At 40.5% G+C, this 18,137-nt stretch overlaps 1 pseudogene; it reads left to right on the top strand.

The window, feature by feature from the left end:
- Positions 1–17,710, top strand: part of LOC134872313 (transcription factor COE1-like) — a 74,748-nt pseudogene extending 57,038 nt beyond the window's left edge.
- Positions 17,711–18,137: the final 427 nt, after the last annotated feature.

Genomic DNA, 18,137 nt, shown 5'->3' with positions numbered 1-18,137 from the left:
CTCAAAGTACACACAACCTCTGACATGAGCAGCCACACACACATACGTACTTATCCGTACCCTTAAACACACACAAACATTCACACACCATCCAATGATTTAAGTAGGATTTTGTTCTATTAATAAAGAGTCGGTTGGAGACACTTTAGGCTTGAGGCATCGAAACTAAGGTCATCCTGTTATGTACATTATGTGTGTGTGTGTGTGTGTGTGTGTGTGTGTGTGTGTGTGTGTGTGTGTGTGTGTGTGTGTGTGTGTGTGTGTGTGTGTGTGTGTGTGTGTGTGTGTGTGTGTGTGTGTGTGTGTGTGTGTGTGTGTGTGTTGTATTAAAGCTAGCATCGGTTAAACGTCTCCAGAGATGTGCAGGGAGTGTGGATCTGACACTGGCAGTTAATTCTGACAGTTGATATCCCACCGAGTGTTAGGCAGCTGCTTTTCTAGTTTTGTTTTTCTCAACATAACTGAGCTTTTTTCTGTCTTTTTTGGATGGATTAACACATGCTCTCCTCTTTTCTTCTCATTCCCTCAACTCCCTTTTTTTTTTCTTTCATATATCCCTTGCTTAACTTCCTGTTTTGTTTTTTTTCTCCTCAACCATTTACCATTGTAATTCTCACGTAAGTCATACAATCATAAATTGTCCAGAATTGTAAATAGGACTTTTCGTTTGAGTGTGGGAAGTATTGTTCATGACTGTTAGCCATCTGGGATTTTTACAACACAGTTTATGAAGTTATGTTGCTAACAAATTGAGTGGTTTAGGACATAACTGCAACCAGAAACTTGGGTGTGGTAATAAAACAGACATAGGCCTACATGTAAAACATATGCAAAAAACACACACACACACACACACACATGCACATGCACACACACACACACACACACACACATACACACTCATGAACATGCAACTAGAAAAACTAGAAAACAACACATAAGACATTCAGCTGCAATTTATTAGTGTTGGATGTGGAAAGTACCAAATATCACTCCAGCTGCACAGTTGGACATCACAAACACACACACACACACACACACACACACACACACACACACACACACACACACACACACACACACACACACACACACACACACACACACACACACACACACACACACACACACACACACACACTCACACAAACCTTCTGCACAGCACACCTTTATTTCATACAGATTCTTTACCTCCTTTCTCCTTGAATGGTGACACCCTTCAGGCATTGACATGTTTTTTCCTCAATTTGTCAAATGTGAGAGTATTGGCTATTTCCTCAAAATGTTACCTAACTTTTGCATACTATGTTCAGAATTGGGGTGCATACACTTTTTCAGAACAGGCAAATAAATGCAGAAACACTTTAAATCACGGACTTTCTGAGCTTAGAGCCGACTTGATTGACATGCTGATGAGATGAAGACTATACGCACATAATGGCAACATTAAAGCCAACTTTAAGGATTCTTTAGGACCCTTTAAATGTACTCTGCAGTGTTATTATCATAAAGCTGCTTTTGACACCATTAGTTACTTTACCAGGTCTCTCCGTCTCTGTATGTTTGCATGTTTCATCTTGTTGAGCTGCTTCATTTACATTTGATGGGAACAGTTTAAATGCTCATCAACAGACAAAATATGGGAGGCTGCTTGTGTCACAATGTGTAACGTCACACAGTAGTTCCTGAGCGATGTGCTTTTGTCAGCTACAGTTCCCCAGCTAGATTTTAACTGCCGACCTTTCTGTCACAAGCAGCTCTCTAACCTCTGAGAGGCTTCTGACGTTTTTTTTAGAAATCATGCTGAGTTGGTTCATTATTTTCCAACCTAGTCTTACTAAAAAAAAAACGACTTGATACCAGCGTGGTGCTTGGGAACAAAATGTCACAAAATTGTATTTCATCCTCTCTCCTCATCGCTCAGTTTCCCCCCGCTGATGGGCACAGATGTTGTCTGTCTGTTTATCATGTGTGCAGGCTCAGGTTGAACACCAACAGTTTTAAAGGTGCACAGTGTAACATAATGTATTATTGAAATTTAAACATCATTAAGGTAGAGACTTTTTATAACCCTAGTGCCTCTTCCTGCACTCTAAAACCTGTATTACTGTATGAGTGAAATGTCTATGTTAAGCAATAGAGATTTCACTCATACAGTAATACAGGTTTTAGACATATTAGTTGGACATTTTGGTGCAGCATCACCATTGTTTACATTTTTAGATAGTTGAAGTGTTAAATCATGGTTTCTTTAGCCAACTTCTGTATATTGTATCTGCATTGGAGAGCTCCTGTGCTGTGGTTGGGAGAAATGTAGCACTTAAAAGGGTTTAGCACGTTCTAATACTAATGCTAACTAACTTAAATGGTTTTAAGGTAATATATCGGCTTTTTTCTTGTTGTTCTGAGTTTGTATCTTTATGGTTTATTGCCCTTATTGTAAGTTGTTTTGGAAAAAAATGAAATTTGATGTATGGGTAATTTTTAAAAAACGAATTCCCCCTTCCTGTGTGTCTTCTGCAGCACTGAATGAGCCCACCATTGACTACGGTTTCCAGAGGCTTCAGAAGGTCATCCCTCGGCACCCTGGGGACCCAGAGAGGCTGCCCAAGGTACAGAAAAACATATATTCACTTCTTACTGATTTATCTGATACCTAAACTGGACAGGGAACGAAGAACGAGCAAGGCTGCATCTCTTGCTTGGGGGCTCAAAGCACAGACGCTGAAGCTCTTACAGAGATCAAACCAAACTTCTTAGTTACATCGAGCTTCACTGACTTATTCTGCAATCAAAGAACAAGCACACAGAGATACTCACACATTGATTCTTAACACCAAGAACACAATTATTTTGTGTTTACGTTTCATTTATTTGTTTTTTGTGTGTTATTTTTATATTTCTAAGCAGAATATGTCTTTTCAAATCTCCTGTGGGTTGTGTTTTCACCTATTTGTGAACTGTCTGTGTGTGAGATGCTTAAACACATTTACAGGGTGAGCATTTGAATCTTCTCTAGATCAGAGAGTCATATCTGATTATTTGTTTATCAGCTGGAGATCAAGCAGAGTGTTTCAAGGATCAGCAGATGCTATCAATTAGCACCAAACGATGAGCGCTGCTTTGATACCAAACACTGTCATCTTGATCCGTACATGCAGGGTGACTTTTCAAAGTGCACATGTATGAGTGTGTCTGTGTGTGTGTGAGAGCCCAATTCAACTTGGAACTCACCTTTCTGGGTGGGCAGGGTCATGACCTTTCAAACAGCTGCTGTTGATTGGCTCCCCGTCCCCACTGGAGCTGATCCAGGATTGGCTGTCTTTGCTGTGACATCATTATAAATGGGCGCTGGTCATGATGTGATGATGTGGCTATGACGTGATGTCATCGCCCCTGGGCCAACACCCTGGCTCCAACTCATGTGTTAGCAATGTAGCGTGCATTAACACTTTGGAATCACACACACTTCACACCACATAAAGTTTGGGAAGTCCTGGACTCATGGTCACGAGTACGTATTGCTTTCACTTGTTTTATAGTATACTGTACTTTACAAGTGTTTTCACAAGCTTCCTTGGTGTATAAATCCTGGTATTAAAACCTGCAGGCAGAAACACAATAAGGGTCATGTGACTGATGGGGCCTAAATGCTACGGTATATTAGAATATCTACAGTAAGCGTTGAGTTAGAAATTGTAAAGCTGTTTATGTTAACTCAATGATCAAATAGGTGATTGTGAAGTGTATTGTGCTCAGATTCATACCAGAATCATGAAATGGTTTCCATATTGGCCGATTCTGCAGCTCAAAGTTTACCACCATTGTACTCAGTGCAGAAGGTAGTGTGCCCTTTAGGCTGCAACTAATGATCAATTACTCTGACTTTTATTTCAGGATTAGTTGATTAACTTTCAGGCTACAAGACACCACCAGGGTGTGTAAAGTGCCCATTCCAATTTCCTTGAGCCCAAGGTGATGTAATCAAATATGTTGTCTTTGTCCTGCCAACCCATTTAATATACTGAATGTTAACACAAGGCAGCACATTTGCATTTAAAAAAAGTTTTTGTTTAAGCTTTAAAATAACCACAAAAGACAAAATGTGCAAAAGGCTGAAACAGGCGTGAAAGAAGTCAACCCATCATAGAAAATGAAGCACTTTGAAAAGCTTTTACGTGTGACCAGGCCCGTTATATTTAGAGCAACTTACAATGGTGCAGAAAAATCACTGCAGGAAATGACATAAGCATCCCAGAGTGTTTGATACCGTAAGTGATGTTAGGTCCACCTTCTAGGCGTCGAAAGACTGAGTCAGAGCAGCAGAAGAAGTGACTCACTTTAAACGCACACACCTGTGCACACAAACACACACTCTGCACGATGTGCGAGAGATTTACAGAGCATGACACATACCTTGTTAACAGAGCATATGTAACGATTCCACGTTTTCCTCTCTGGATTTTCTTTGAAATGCAGAGGGGAAATAAAGCTGTACCACTGCTGTTGTTGTTGCTAGATTTATTCATACATCGCATAATTTGATCCAAGTAATGTATTAGGTCATGAAGCATGCTGGGAGTGTGGAAAAGGAAGTGGTTGTTAAAGTTTAAGTCATTCTTCTTGGTTAATTATTAATTTTACATGATCATTATTATGTTATGGCACTACACTCAATGTGCCAAAGACAGTACATGTGCATTCACTAAGCCAAATGTGACATTTTGTCAGTGAACAACAATAAACAATAAAACAAAGGAGCATTTAACTTGGACTAAATGGGTCCATGAGCATATTATGAACCAAATATTAATACCACTTCTGAACCAAGTCGACCATAAACCACATTAGCATTATAAAAAACAATATTGGCACTGTACTTTTTTAAGCCTGTTTGTATTTTCCTTAGTCCCGTGGATTACCAATCAATCCTATTTTAAGAAACATGGTGTCACACAGGCTGCTTCTAGGAAAAACATTGAGAACCAGTAAACTGATGGAAATGCAACCAGAGCAGCAGTAGGACGCATTGATCGGGGATCATGTTGGCGATAAAGAGACGCATCGGTGCTAAATGTGGAATATATGTTCCGTCATGACAAGATAAAGAGGAGGCAGCATGAGAAACTAAATATCAGAATTCAGATTGTTATTCAGATTAATTTATCTCTCTATAAACACACTATTTGGACATGCTAACTATGTCTTTCTGTTTAGAGCAATGTTCCTCTTACATGTGTGTTTCTGATACTGTGTATGTGTACATGCATGTGTGTGAATTTGTGGGTAATTCATTATAGTGTAGCCTAGTGGTCGACTTTATTACTGTTGCCCACCAGCCGTGTGTGTGTGTGTGTGTGTGTGTGTGTGTGTGTGTGTGTGTGTGTGTGTGTGTGTGTGTGTGTGTGTGTGTGTGTGTGTGTGTGTGTGTGTGTGTGTGTGTCACACACGTGCCTGCTCGTTGGGAGTATCGATCAGTCCTTTTATTGAAGTTATGAGAGAATTTGTTACAAGCACTACGAAGAAGGCAGAAGAGACACACTCACACACACACACACACAACACACACACACAAACACACACACAGACGAGGCAGTGAAGTGTATGAGAGGATTACCAGTGGACAGTCGATTCCATAATTGTTCAGTGAACATTGAGGGGATTGCACTTGCCACACACACACACACACAACAGTTGTCAGCTGCCATTTTGTGTCACTGTATTTTCTTCTAGATCCATCCTTATGTGCCCATTCAGTTACTGTAGACAGTGACACACATATGCACACGGAGGCCCAAAAACCGTCACACACAGACTGTGTTTGCTTTATCCTGTGTCCTGCCTTGGAAGATACATAGAACAGTCTGTGTTGGAAAATCAGGGACTTTTCCGAAACTCCAGCTGTTTTTTGCCCCAGTTACACACTCCCAGACCTGGAGCTTTTCAGGTCAACCTCATGTGCTATACCGGGAATACTGCAACCGTTATGACCTTAGTGTTTGTTCAGAATGTAAAAATTCAGTAGCTTTAACAAACAAACAAAAACTGTTATTATACTCTAATCTGCTAATGATCACCTGTGTGGGCGATCAGCCAGCAACTAAGAGAGAAGAAGCAGAAATGCCTCTCTAGATGCACAAAGAAATCAATCTCCTCTCTTGGCTTGTAGCCCTTTCTTCAGTGCAGCAGAAAAGTGGAGGAAGGAAAAAACAGCACTGGAAGGCAATATCCAATCTCTCAGGTTTCAGAAAATTCTCAGAATTTTAATGAATAAAAGGTGAAGTTTCTGCAATAATTGACAATTTGATTTAGCCCAGGTCATGTGAGAAATGTGTTTCCAGCACTCCTCGTTTCTTGTAGCTGCCTTTAAGGGGTGTGGAAGATGTTCCATGATGGCGTAAAGGGAGGAAAGGCAGGATACGTTAGAATAATGAAAAGCACCCATTGTGTACAGAAATGTGTGTTTTTTCAGTGAAGGAGTTCAAGGTATGAAGGGCTGACCAGTGTGTGTCACCGCGTTAGATTGGTGACTTCCTGTAGTGACTCACTGAGCTGACATCTGTAGGAAACTCATTCTGATGATATCATACATTGCACTGAGATCAGGTCATCAGCATCACCAAAATGAGTAATCCCCAGTGAACACATGGACATGAAACCATGAAACTCTCAATATACTGTATGTATATATCTGCGGCACTTACACATATTAGTAGAAGATGTTCCCCAGAGGGTGTGTGTGTGTGTGTGTGAGAGAGTAATATTGCCCCTCATGCCTCTGAGCCTACATGTACTGTATGACATCATCCCTGTGCGAGGTGTGACCCTGCATGTACGGCATCCCTAATGGGACATTAGAAGCGGATCAAGCGGCTAATGTACCAGCATTAGGGAGGAATAAGTCATGTGTGTGTCATGTCTGTGCTGGCCTGGCACACGCACATCACACACACACATCTGACCCCACAGATACTCAGCTCAGCGTTTCATGGACCTAATGCATACAACGTGTGTGTGTGTGTGTGTGTGTGTGTGTGTGTGTGTGTGTGTGTGTGTGTGTGTGTGTGTGTGTGTGTGTGTGTGTGTGTGTGTGTGTGTGTGTGTGTGTGTGTGTGTGTGTGTGTGTGTAATGCATGGTTATCACATTAGGTCTGGTCATAACTCAGACAGTAAAAGCACCTAGACACCTCCTGTTATTCTTTCTCTCTGCCAGCAGATCTGTCTTTTATTTCACTCATCCCGTGCTTCTCTGTCTGACTGTCAGTCTGTCAGCATATTTACCTGACACTGACACAAAAAGATTATACTAAAAATGTCTTGATGGCGAGTTAAATAAACTCAAAAGCCTTACATCAGTAAAATATTTTTAAAAGAATGACACGACATGACAATGACAGGTCCATGTCAGGTACATATCCATAAATAATTAACAGATAAAGACGATGTAGGACAATCACATACATCAAGGCAGACGTTTTACTTTTAGATTAAAGCTTTATAATCTGACTTTATTGCAACATTTACAGCAATTAAAGAAAAAGGCACCAATATGTGATTAAAAAAGACACTTTTCAGAGTTGATTTCTGTCACTCTGTTGTCATAATTCATCAATACTTGCTGTAAACACACAAAACAGTTAACGGAACAATAAAGCAGAGGGACAATCACTCAACTGAGTGAAAGTCAAAATTAAGTGACCTTAAATATAGATAAGATTCAAACGAAGGTCAAGCATTCATATTGAATCCTGGACAAAATCTGTTGGCAAAGTATTTTGGCGTTTATTTAACATACTGTTTAGCTTTTGTTTCTATTAGTAACTTGTGTTTAAAACATGTTCACTTATTAACCATGTTTCCCAGTTTTCATTTACAGGTATCTTTTTTCATGCATGATCACATAAGGAGATGCACGCTACATATTTGCAGTATTATGGCACTTAGTTCAGCTAGTTGAACTGATAACAGATTTATTAAGTCCCCAATTAAATGTTTTTGTTGCTGCTATAAGATGTATTGTCATTGTTGCAGCATGCGATCCTTTTGACAAAAGTCAACGCCCTCGGGGCGTCAAAGCCGGATTATTTTAGACTTTTCAATCATTTTGAAACAAAAATGATGCCCACAGGATGAGCACTCGTTCAAATTAATATCAACACAATGCAGCTTAAAGCAATACCTATTTGAATTGAGCAAGAATTAATCCGACGAACAATGCGCAAGGCGCAACCTGGGAGAGATTAATTAGGCGATGTGAGTAGCTGTGTGTCTAAATATGAAAAGACGTAAACAGGCAAAGTATTCAAAGTGCATCGATCCCAGCAGTGAGAGGCTTTGAGTGATTTAGTAGCAGAAGTCTGCAGACCTGATAATGATGATGTTACCAGAGGATCATCTTCCCTTCCCGTTTATCAGCTACTGCCTTACTGGAACCGCTCGAACATTTAGGATCAGGTTTCAAAGAGTGTGTATGTGTGTGTGTGTGTGTGTGTGTGTGTGTGTGTGTGTGTGTGTGTGTGTGTGTGTGTGTGTGTGTGTGTGTGTGTGTGTGTGTGTGTGTGTGTGTGTGTGTGTGTGTGTGTGTGCGTGCGTGCGTGCGTGCGTGCGTGCGTGCGTGCGTGCGTGCGTGCGTGCGTGTGAGCTGCTCACCAGTCTAATAATTAGAGGTTAACTGAGAGCCAGCCTGGCCTTAATAATGTGTAAAAGATTGAATTTAGCTCCATAGACCGCTGCTGACTGGGTTGTGACCTCTCATATCATCACATACACACACACACACACACACACACACACACACACACACACATACACACACACACACACACACACACACACACACACACACACACACACACACACACACACACACACACACACACACACACACACACACACTGATGGATATACAGTATGTTCCACCAGGCGCAAACTCAAAAGAGCACACATGCAGTACAGCCAACTATGTGTGTGTGTGTGTGTGTGTGTGTGTGTGTGTGTGTGTGTGTGTGTGTGTGTGTGTGTGTGTGTGTGTGTGTGTGTGTGTGTGTGTGTGTGTGTGTGTGTGTGTGTGTGTGTGTGTGTGTGTGTGTGTGTGTGTGTGTGTGTGTAAGTGTGTGTAACACAGTGTAGGTTAATACTGTGAAGCAGAGAGTAATTTTCTCTCTGTCACCAGGCGGCCTCACGCTGTGGAAATGACAACACATTAACTGTTAAACAAGACACCTTAGACCCTGAGGTGGAGATGGAGAGTGCGGGCGGCTGAGGAAGAGAGGAGAAACAATAAAGAGACTGAGAAATAGAGAGAATTGTAAAAGGTTTAGTGGGTGGGGAAAATGAGAAAGACAATTCCCAATAGGGAGGCAAAGCGGGAAGAAAGGAGTTGTGGAGGAAAAGGTGAAAATGGACTGGGGGAAGAAGAAGAGTAGGATATTGCAACATCCCATTAAACAAGAATTGGTCATATTAACGTGAATAAGAATGTGAGACCTCAGAGCCAAATACAGGCCGTTGCAAAACTGTTCAAAATAACAATTATAAATATTAGAGAAAACATTAAAGAAAATGCCCATTTAATGGCTGTCACTCCAAAACTCCTCAAGGATCACCGTGGTGAACAGCAATGCACTGCAGAAGAGCCTTCACAGCACTTTGGATTTACTTTGGAGTATATTCTAAATGCCTGTCATTTAGAAACACAGAAATAAGATGCATAAAAGCACTTGACTTGACAGGAGATAATCTCCCTTTAAAAGGAGTGAGGAGCAATTTGTTTATCATGAATAGATGGTGAAGTGGATGTTGTGTGATGGTGTGTTGGGAGGAGGAAGGCGGGTGAAAGATTGCTTGTGTGTTTTTTGATTCCACATCTTCCTTTATGTCTTCATATAGATCTAAAACATGTTATTGACTACTGAATTTTGATGTTTTTCCAAGAAGGCTACATTCCACATGTTTTCTGCATTTAAACTGGCCTCCTTTGTCTCTCTCTTTCTCTCAGGAGGTTATTTTAAAGAGAGCAGCTGACCTCGTAGAAGCCCTTTATGGTTTACCCCATAATAACCAGGTAATGAACACAAACACATGCAAACGTCCACAAAAAAGAATGAAGTGTTATTTCAGTCGCTTCATTTGTGGTAATCATTCCTTTGTGCTTTTCTCTTCCTGTAGGAGATCATCCTGAAGCGTGCGGCGGACATTGCAGAAGCTCTCTACAGCGTTCCCCGAGGACACACCCAGCTCTCCGGGTCCACACACAGCGGCATGATGGGGGTCAACTCCTTCACCGGGCAGCTGTCCGTCAACGTCGCTGAACCCCCACAGGGTAATCAGGGTGAGAACTTAGCCCTTAAATGGTTTCCATACCTTGGGGATACATTTATTTGACAGGCTGTGTCCATGTGTAAAATGGGTGTTATAACAGTGTAATTACGGTGCCATATCGGGTTAATTTACATGGGTGTAATATATCTAATAACAGTGTTATATTAGTCTAATATTGGTGTAAAATTGGTGTCATACGGGTGTAATAATGGTGTAGCGGGGGAAATAGGGGTCTATTAATGTACAATATGGTTGTGATAACAGTGTACTATGGGTGTAATGTAGAAAATAGCAATACATTTATTTTCCACAATAGTAAGTGCGCATTAAAAGGTTAAAAGTGTTGACAGGATCTGATAACACCTGTCTATTCTGTTATAATGACAAAAGACTAACAGAAAATGTGTGTATATGCATGGGGCTTCGAGTAAAAACATGTTAACAGCTAACTACACTTCTGGTGCCGGTGCTTTCCAAATTAAAAAACAGGAACGCATAAATACCAGACCCAGGAAATCGCATGAGTAAGCTGTTTTAATGCCACTTTGACTGTCTAATCACCACATGTTCTTCTTCCTCTCCATAACACTTTCTGCAGGTTTTGTGCGCAGCAGCAGTAGTGTCTCTCCTCACGGTTACGTTCCCAGCTCCACACCTCAGCAGACAAGTTACACTTCTGTCACCAGCTCAATGAACGGCTACACCAACAACACCGGCATGACAAACCTGGGAGGATCGCCCACTTTCCTCAACGGCTCTGCAGCCAACTCGCCTTATGCTAGTGAGTGTTCGCATGTGCATTTACACCTCTGTCATGGGTGTACACACTCTCAGTCACAAACTTCAACTGGGGAGAAACACATGTTTTACAAACTATTAGCTACTTCACCGTGGAAGAGCTTGATCCATACAGTAGTGAAATTACTTATTATAGAGTCCTTTAGCTGCCACCAAGCTACTTCAAAATGCAGTTAAAGAGCTACCAGTTTAATTACAGGTGCTCAACACTGCATATATGCATGCAGATCTTACGTTGTGTGCCTACACGTCTGTGGACAGGAAGTGAAAGTCTCAGATCTGCCAAGAGGAGATTCCCCCATGGGGCTTACTGTCTCTGTGTCTTCAAAAACATTCACCAACTCCATTTTGTCCTCCGTCCATCGCCTCATCTTTCCTTCCCTCGATACCTTTCATGTGACAGCCACACCTCTTTTCTCTCTGTCGGTTAATTGCATATATTTTCCATTTAGCAGAAAGCAAGAGAGAAAGAGGGGGAAGGGGGGGAGTGATTCAGAGAGATGTGATGTGTTTCTAACTGGTGATGATGCCGGGAAATGAGGATTTCACTTGAGAAGAGAAGACTTCAGTGGGACCTTCACGTGTATATGCAAAGTATAAACATCTTGCTCATAGACAATGGGCATCAATATGTTGCTATAACAGCCTGCACTTCTTCTGGAAATATTTTCAGTTGTCTAAAATCATCCCAAATGGTTTGAGGTCAAGATCTTGTGCAGGCCAGTCTGGTTCTTCCACAACAAACTCGGAAAACCATTTTTTATGGACATGGCTTTGTTCACAGGGGCATTAAAACAACAAACAGCCCCAAAGTAAGAAACACAAAAGTAAGTGGACAGCATTGTCTACAAACTTTTGTCCACAAAGGAAATTCTACAAAATCAAAAAAGGCATATCTTAAGCTCATTTCTACGGCTGGGTATTGTTAATTAGCAATACCAGTACCGATGTGGGATTGGAAAAGATTGAATGTAGGTGTCTCTTGATGGGTGATCTTTCAATATTATTTGGTACTGGGCTATTTCATCTTATCTTATCTTATAACATCTTAAAAACATGTATCATGTTGAATGTGATTGATGAAACAATTGGATGATCATCATAGTAACCATAATCTGTCTCTTTCCTTTATTCACACCTTTCATCCTTAATCCACCCTTTTCTCCTTCATCCCACCTCCCTCCTCCTCTCTTTCTCCTTTTTCCTCCCCTCTCCCCTAAAATAAAAAATAACCACCACCCCCCCAGTTGTTCCATCCAGTCCCACTATGGCCTCCTCCACCTCTCTCCCCTCCAACTGCTCCTCCTCTTCTGGCGTCTTCTCCTTCTCCCCAGCCAACATGGTGTCGGCGGCCGTTAAGCAGAAGTCGGCCTTCGCTCCGGTCGTCCGGCCCTCCTCCTCCCCCCCCGCCCTCCTGCACCAGCTCCAACGGCAACGGGCTCCAAGGTAATTTACCATGACAGCAGCCAGTGAGTCAGTGAGAGATGCTGAGCGGGAGGATTTCCCCGGAAACTCTGCCACAGACTCCCTGTTGAGTTTCACATCACCTTGGTGATGCTGAAATATCTCAACAACCATTCATTGGATCGTTCTGACATTTTGGTTAGACATCAATGATCCCTAAAGCGTGAATCTCAATGACTTTAGTGATCCTCGAGCTTTTCCCCTTGCCACACCTTGATATTCACATGTTTTTAGTGAGATGTCTCAACAGGTATTGATTTTTTTTACCATGATTTTAACAAATCATCTAGGCTCCCCTCAGGATGAGTTGTAATAACTTTGGTGATCCCATTTTATCTAGCCTTTTATAGCCTGTCCAGTGGGTTGGTTTATACTCTGTATTTATTGCTAAGCTACAAATGCTTACGTGCTACCAGGCTTAGCTTATAGAAACATTATACCCTCTTAACATGTTAGCATGTTGTAACATTGTTATACGTGTTTTTCTGGTAAATCTCTGATTACAATTGAGATATTATTTAGATACATATTTGTTTCTTGTGATGACAAATGATATCATGTCGGCTTTTTGCATTAATATTTTGTCCCCTCTCTCTCCTTTTCACCCTCCTTTTTCAATTCCTCTGATCTTTCACCCTTGCTTTGTTATTTCTCTGTCCCCTATCTTCCTCTTTGTCCTCCCTCTACCAGATCAGACATTTGTGGACTCTAGCAAGTACTCAACAGCCAACTCTCTACAAGGCCTGGCCTTCACCTGAAGTATGTCCCTCTCTTCCTTCAGCTCTGTTGAATAATTGCATTTGTAACTTTTTGTAAATTTACAAATTTCAATTAAGTAATGAATATTTGCCTGTTTCACATCTCTTATTTGTCAATGACTAACTCTCCTGATTTCTCACCCCAACTTTTCTTTCATGTCGTACTTTCTTGTCCATCTTGTTTGTCTCCCTCCATCTTCCTTTTGTCTCATCATCTCATCTTCATCCTCTTCCCTCCTAACTTTGCCATCTCATCACACAGTACAGATCTGTTGCCTAGTAACTCTTCCCTGTCTTCCTATTGGCCGAGGAAAAATACAGAAAGTTAGATATTTACAGAGACAAAAGAAAAGACATTTGGCACAAGAAATGTATCTCTCAATATCGCAGCCTTTGTTTAGTTGTATGTGAATGTGCATTTGCGTTTGCTCGTGTGAGTGTGAGAGAATGAGCCTGTGCGGGGGTGTGGGAACTCAAAGCTCAGCCTCAAAGCACAACTGAAATAAACACTCCCCACTTACAGCTATATACACACACTTTCCTCTGTCATACACACTCGGTAATCACACACTGGCAGCTTACTGGGGAGCGATCAACACTGACAGCTGTTCGACTCTCTCGACAGTTTATGCTGGCAGTATACCTATCTCCTATGGTGTGTATGTATGTGTGTGTGTGTGTGAGCACCTGAGACAAAAACAAAAAGGGGAAAGGAAATTGTAGATTTTTGTCCGATTCATTATTGAAATCCATTATTTAATAAAGTTTTTTACACACAATCAAACGTAGAACCATTTATGTCATCATGTTTTTGGTATGCTGTGTGCGCATGTGTGTTTGTGTGTGTGTTTGTGATTTTGGGCTGGGCTCTGGCTCTCACATGTTGACACCCATCCCTTGGGTTTTAATACAACACACGCCATGATGCAATCTGTCATGCACACACAAAAATACAGTAAAATTCACCAACTGTTCCAGCACAAAATTAAATATGTGTGTGTGAGTTTATGTTTGTGATAGCAACAGTGCCAAAAGCTAAGTTATGTGATGTGTCCCCGTTCAATTTTACTGATTTATTCTTCTATTGATGTTTAAAATGTCGCTGCGGTCACACAGCTGCACAGCTGGGAAAACACATTGATGTATTTACAAGGGAATTTTTTTATGATGAGAAATATTTGGCTGTGTTTTAAAAGTTTTTTTATCCTCTCCCCCCTTCTCTCTCTCTCTCTCTGTTTCTTTTTCCACCCAACAGCAATCCCGGGAATGATCGTCCCACCCATGTAAAGTTGTGAGTGTATGAATGTGTGTGAGTTTGTGTGTGTGTATGTGTGTGTTTGTAACCATGCGAGATGAACCAAGCACATTGATCCTGGCGGAGGATTTCGGTGCGAGTCAGACTCCGGTCGGGGATGGAAGCAGCTGTCCCGATCAGAAGGAACAAACCCAACTCAGGCCCTTTCTAACACAAAAACAACTGCAAGAAAAACAGATGAAGAACAAAAACAAACAAAGACTGCTTGCAAAGAAAATAAGTTGTTTAGACTTTGTACACCTTGATGCTTTTATAGGAGAACGGCCACGCCTACATTATTACTCTCCAGGGACACAGGAAGTGTATTTATTTTGGAGAGAATCCACTTCTTCTCTCGAGTGAGTTCTTTTCTTTTCGTGCAACAGTTAATGTGTGATAATCCTCTTCTAGGTGTTTCTCACATGAGGGATTTTCTATTTATGAAGTTTGGTCATTGATGAAGGAATATAATGTGAAGAAAACCTGACTTGATGGTGATGGTGATGATGGTGATGATGATGATGATGATGATGATGAAGATGAAGAGACTGAAGGATTCAGGATCAAATCCAGCCGACACAGACAAGCCAAACCAGACACACACTTTTTCTTTTTTCTATGCCAAATCCACAGTCACTCTTTCAGCACATAAACAGACAGCCAGTTCCTCCTCTGCAATTATCGATCAACTGAAGGATTGAGATACTTCCCTCCTGCGACTGATGCTGCAGGTTTAGCTTTTCAAGAAATCCCCATGTTTGCTTTGAGCTCGCTTGCACTTCTGCTCCACTTAACAAACTAAAAATAAATGTCCACCATGGAAGACTTAATAGGGATATTAGAATTGCTAGAGATTTGATTCAGAATAGATTGGACTGTGAAAAGGCCATAAGAAAGTACACATGGTTGTGATTACAGGGTGCCAACTGCATTCTCACTCTTGAAGATTTTTACCCAAAACTCTGCCAGAGTCCGTTCATCCTTCTCTTTAAAGTCGGACAATGCCACAGCACCCTTTCCGACAGAGGGAACTTAAAGACTGCTGCCATTTTCCCTTTGTTTTTGTTTTTTGTGATAGTTGCATTCTGAAATGTTTGTCTTAATACATAAATCCACATATTTTTCTTTCTCTTGGTTTGCTGTGTTTTTTGTATTCTTCAGAACAGCCAATCAGATTGTGTTATGTTTTGTTACCTGCCCTCTTATCTTGTGTGAGTGACAGCTTGAGTGAGGACATTATCCAATAGTGTGTCTTAAATGCTGCGCTGCAAAAAACGTCATCTGAATCGTCTACTGAGTCTTAAAATCCAACTTTTTAAATAATGAAAACATCTTCCACTGAGGTTGACTTTATTTAAAATCTGCCCTTAATTTCTGTTAAAGGTCAAGTGCAGCGTTTTTAAAAGTACACAATATTTGAATGTCATTTTGCACTTCCTAAGTGGTCAAATGAAATATGAATTCCCATATTGTGTAACACACTTTTTGATATACAACTCATAAGGACTTTTTTTGCAGTGCACAACAATTACACAGCTATGTCTTAAATAACCGGTGTGCAAGTACGAGTATGTATTGATTTGTGGTGAGAGTCACTGCTTCCTCAGCCCTGCAGTGTGTGTGCGTGGTTCAACAGTCTTAATTAATTTCTAATCATGTTAATTTTGCCAAAAGCCCTTAGTTGAGACATAGATGTCTCATCCAGTCTTATCCTACATCTCCTATATTATTTGTCTTTTCTTTTCAGCCAGAAACTTTGTAAGATTGCCATACAGTGTCAATCGCTGGTCATTTAGGTTGATAACACATTATTTGAAAGTAAATTTTCATTCTTTACTGGACAGAAAACCTAGCTAGCATCTAGTGCTGTTATAGTAAATCCAAGATATCTGATTAACAGGAAATATGTGAAACTCTTGTCTGATGGGATCTGTCCTGGAAATTAGTGCTTGATAAAAAAAGGGAAGAAAAAATTCATTCAAACCTCAGCCAGATATTAGTAGACTCAGACGGTAATAATGAAGGTCCGTCATTAAAGCAGTGAGCAGACATTTAGGATGAATTTTTATGACGTTATCAAGAATTTGATAAAAGACAGAAAACTAATTTTAAAAATGAAATAAAAACCGTTGTGATTTTAGTAGGAACAACTGAAAGACAGAAAACTCACGTCCTTGAAGTGTTGCTCCTTGTTTTGTCTCTTTTGTCTCGAGATTTGAATGTTCAACCATCTTCTTAGTTTTGTAAAATAGTGTCTGTATTTTTTAGAGCCATACTTTCACTGCTAACTTCAATCAAACTAAAATAAGCCATGGCGTATTTGTTTTAATATTTGTAAATGAAGGAAGCGGCAAATATTTTTAATTTTGTCACAATGTTGTTGTCGTATCATTATTGTTGGGGTTTGCATAATTTAGTTGCATTGACTAGTTGTAGAGTTGATGAAAATGTCACTATGATTATCTGTGTTTGTCTTCCATTTGATGGATTTAAGGAAAGAGCAGAGCTGCTTGATGAAGGCCTTCTCCTGCTTCGGTCAGGCTTTCTGTCCTCTCTTTGCTCCCTTCGTCCGTTCATTTCCCTCCTCCACCTTGTTTTGATTGTGCTTTTAATACACTCTTTTTTCCTTTCTCTCACAACATGAGCCACATATTTATTTTATCTCAAATATGGGTCTGGAGACCACTTTTCTGTTTGTGTCTACATTTGAGATTGCCTGTGACTGTGAGTGTGTTTTTTCTGAAAGAATATTGTGATGTTTTGAAGCTAAAGGATGTCTTTTTATAGTACATATATAAATACCTGTACAGGAAAGTACAACAAGGGTTTGGTTAGAAGAATTATGATCTGAAGCACTTGTCCAACAGCAGTAATAACATTTATCATGGCTTGTCTGCGTTTAGGCTTAAAGTGGTGGTCATCATTCATGCACGCATTATCAGCAGTGTGGAGGGGAAGAGTACACAGGAAACTACTGTAAAGATGATAATGTTGATTCTTTTTTTTAACTTTGAAGTGTAAAATAACTTTTGGACTCTCACTATATTTAATTAAAGTTCTTTCTTCTCTGTGAAAATGTGTTTGTTTATTATTTTGTTGCTGATTGCTGTCACTCAAACTGAAGTATAGTCAAGGGAGCCACCCATGCAAGCACCTCTTTACACTCTCTGTCTGAAACCAGAGCCCAGTCTGCTCTGATTGGTCAGCTGGCTGGCGTAGTGATTGGTCAACCCCTTTGTGATCTCCCGCTCCTTAGTAAATTCCATTCAATGTGTTAGAGCTCTAACCAAATCCTACAGTTTGATTGGGACATTTAATCGATTAGAAAGCTAAAGACTGTCTGAGACGCTTGTCTGAGGCTGACAAGTAAAAAAGATATTATTATTTAATGAAGTGAGAAAATAAAAAGTGAGGCTCTTAATGACTGTGTATCACTAAGCATTATATTAATTACTTCGGTGTGTGAAAAGGACAACTGAAAAATTATTTGAATTGTAGCTTTC

Source organism: Eleginops maclovinus, chromosome 11, assembly GCF_036324505.1.
Source record: "Eleginops maclovinus isolate JMC-PN-2008 ecotype Puerto Natales chromosome 11, JC_Emac_rtc_rv5, whole genome shotgun sequence".
In the NCBI taxonomy this organism is placed as follows: domain Eukaryota; kingdom Metazoa; phylum Chordata; class Actinopteri; order Perciformes; family Eleginopidae; genus Eleginops; species Eleginops maclovinus.
This window is presented reverse-complemented; position numbering and strand designations above follow the sequence as displayed.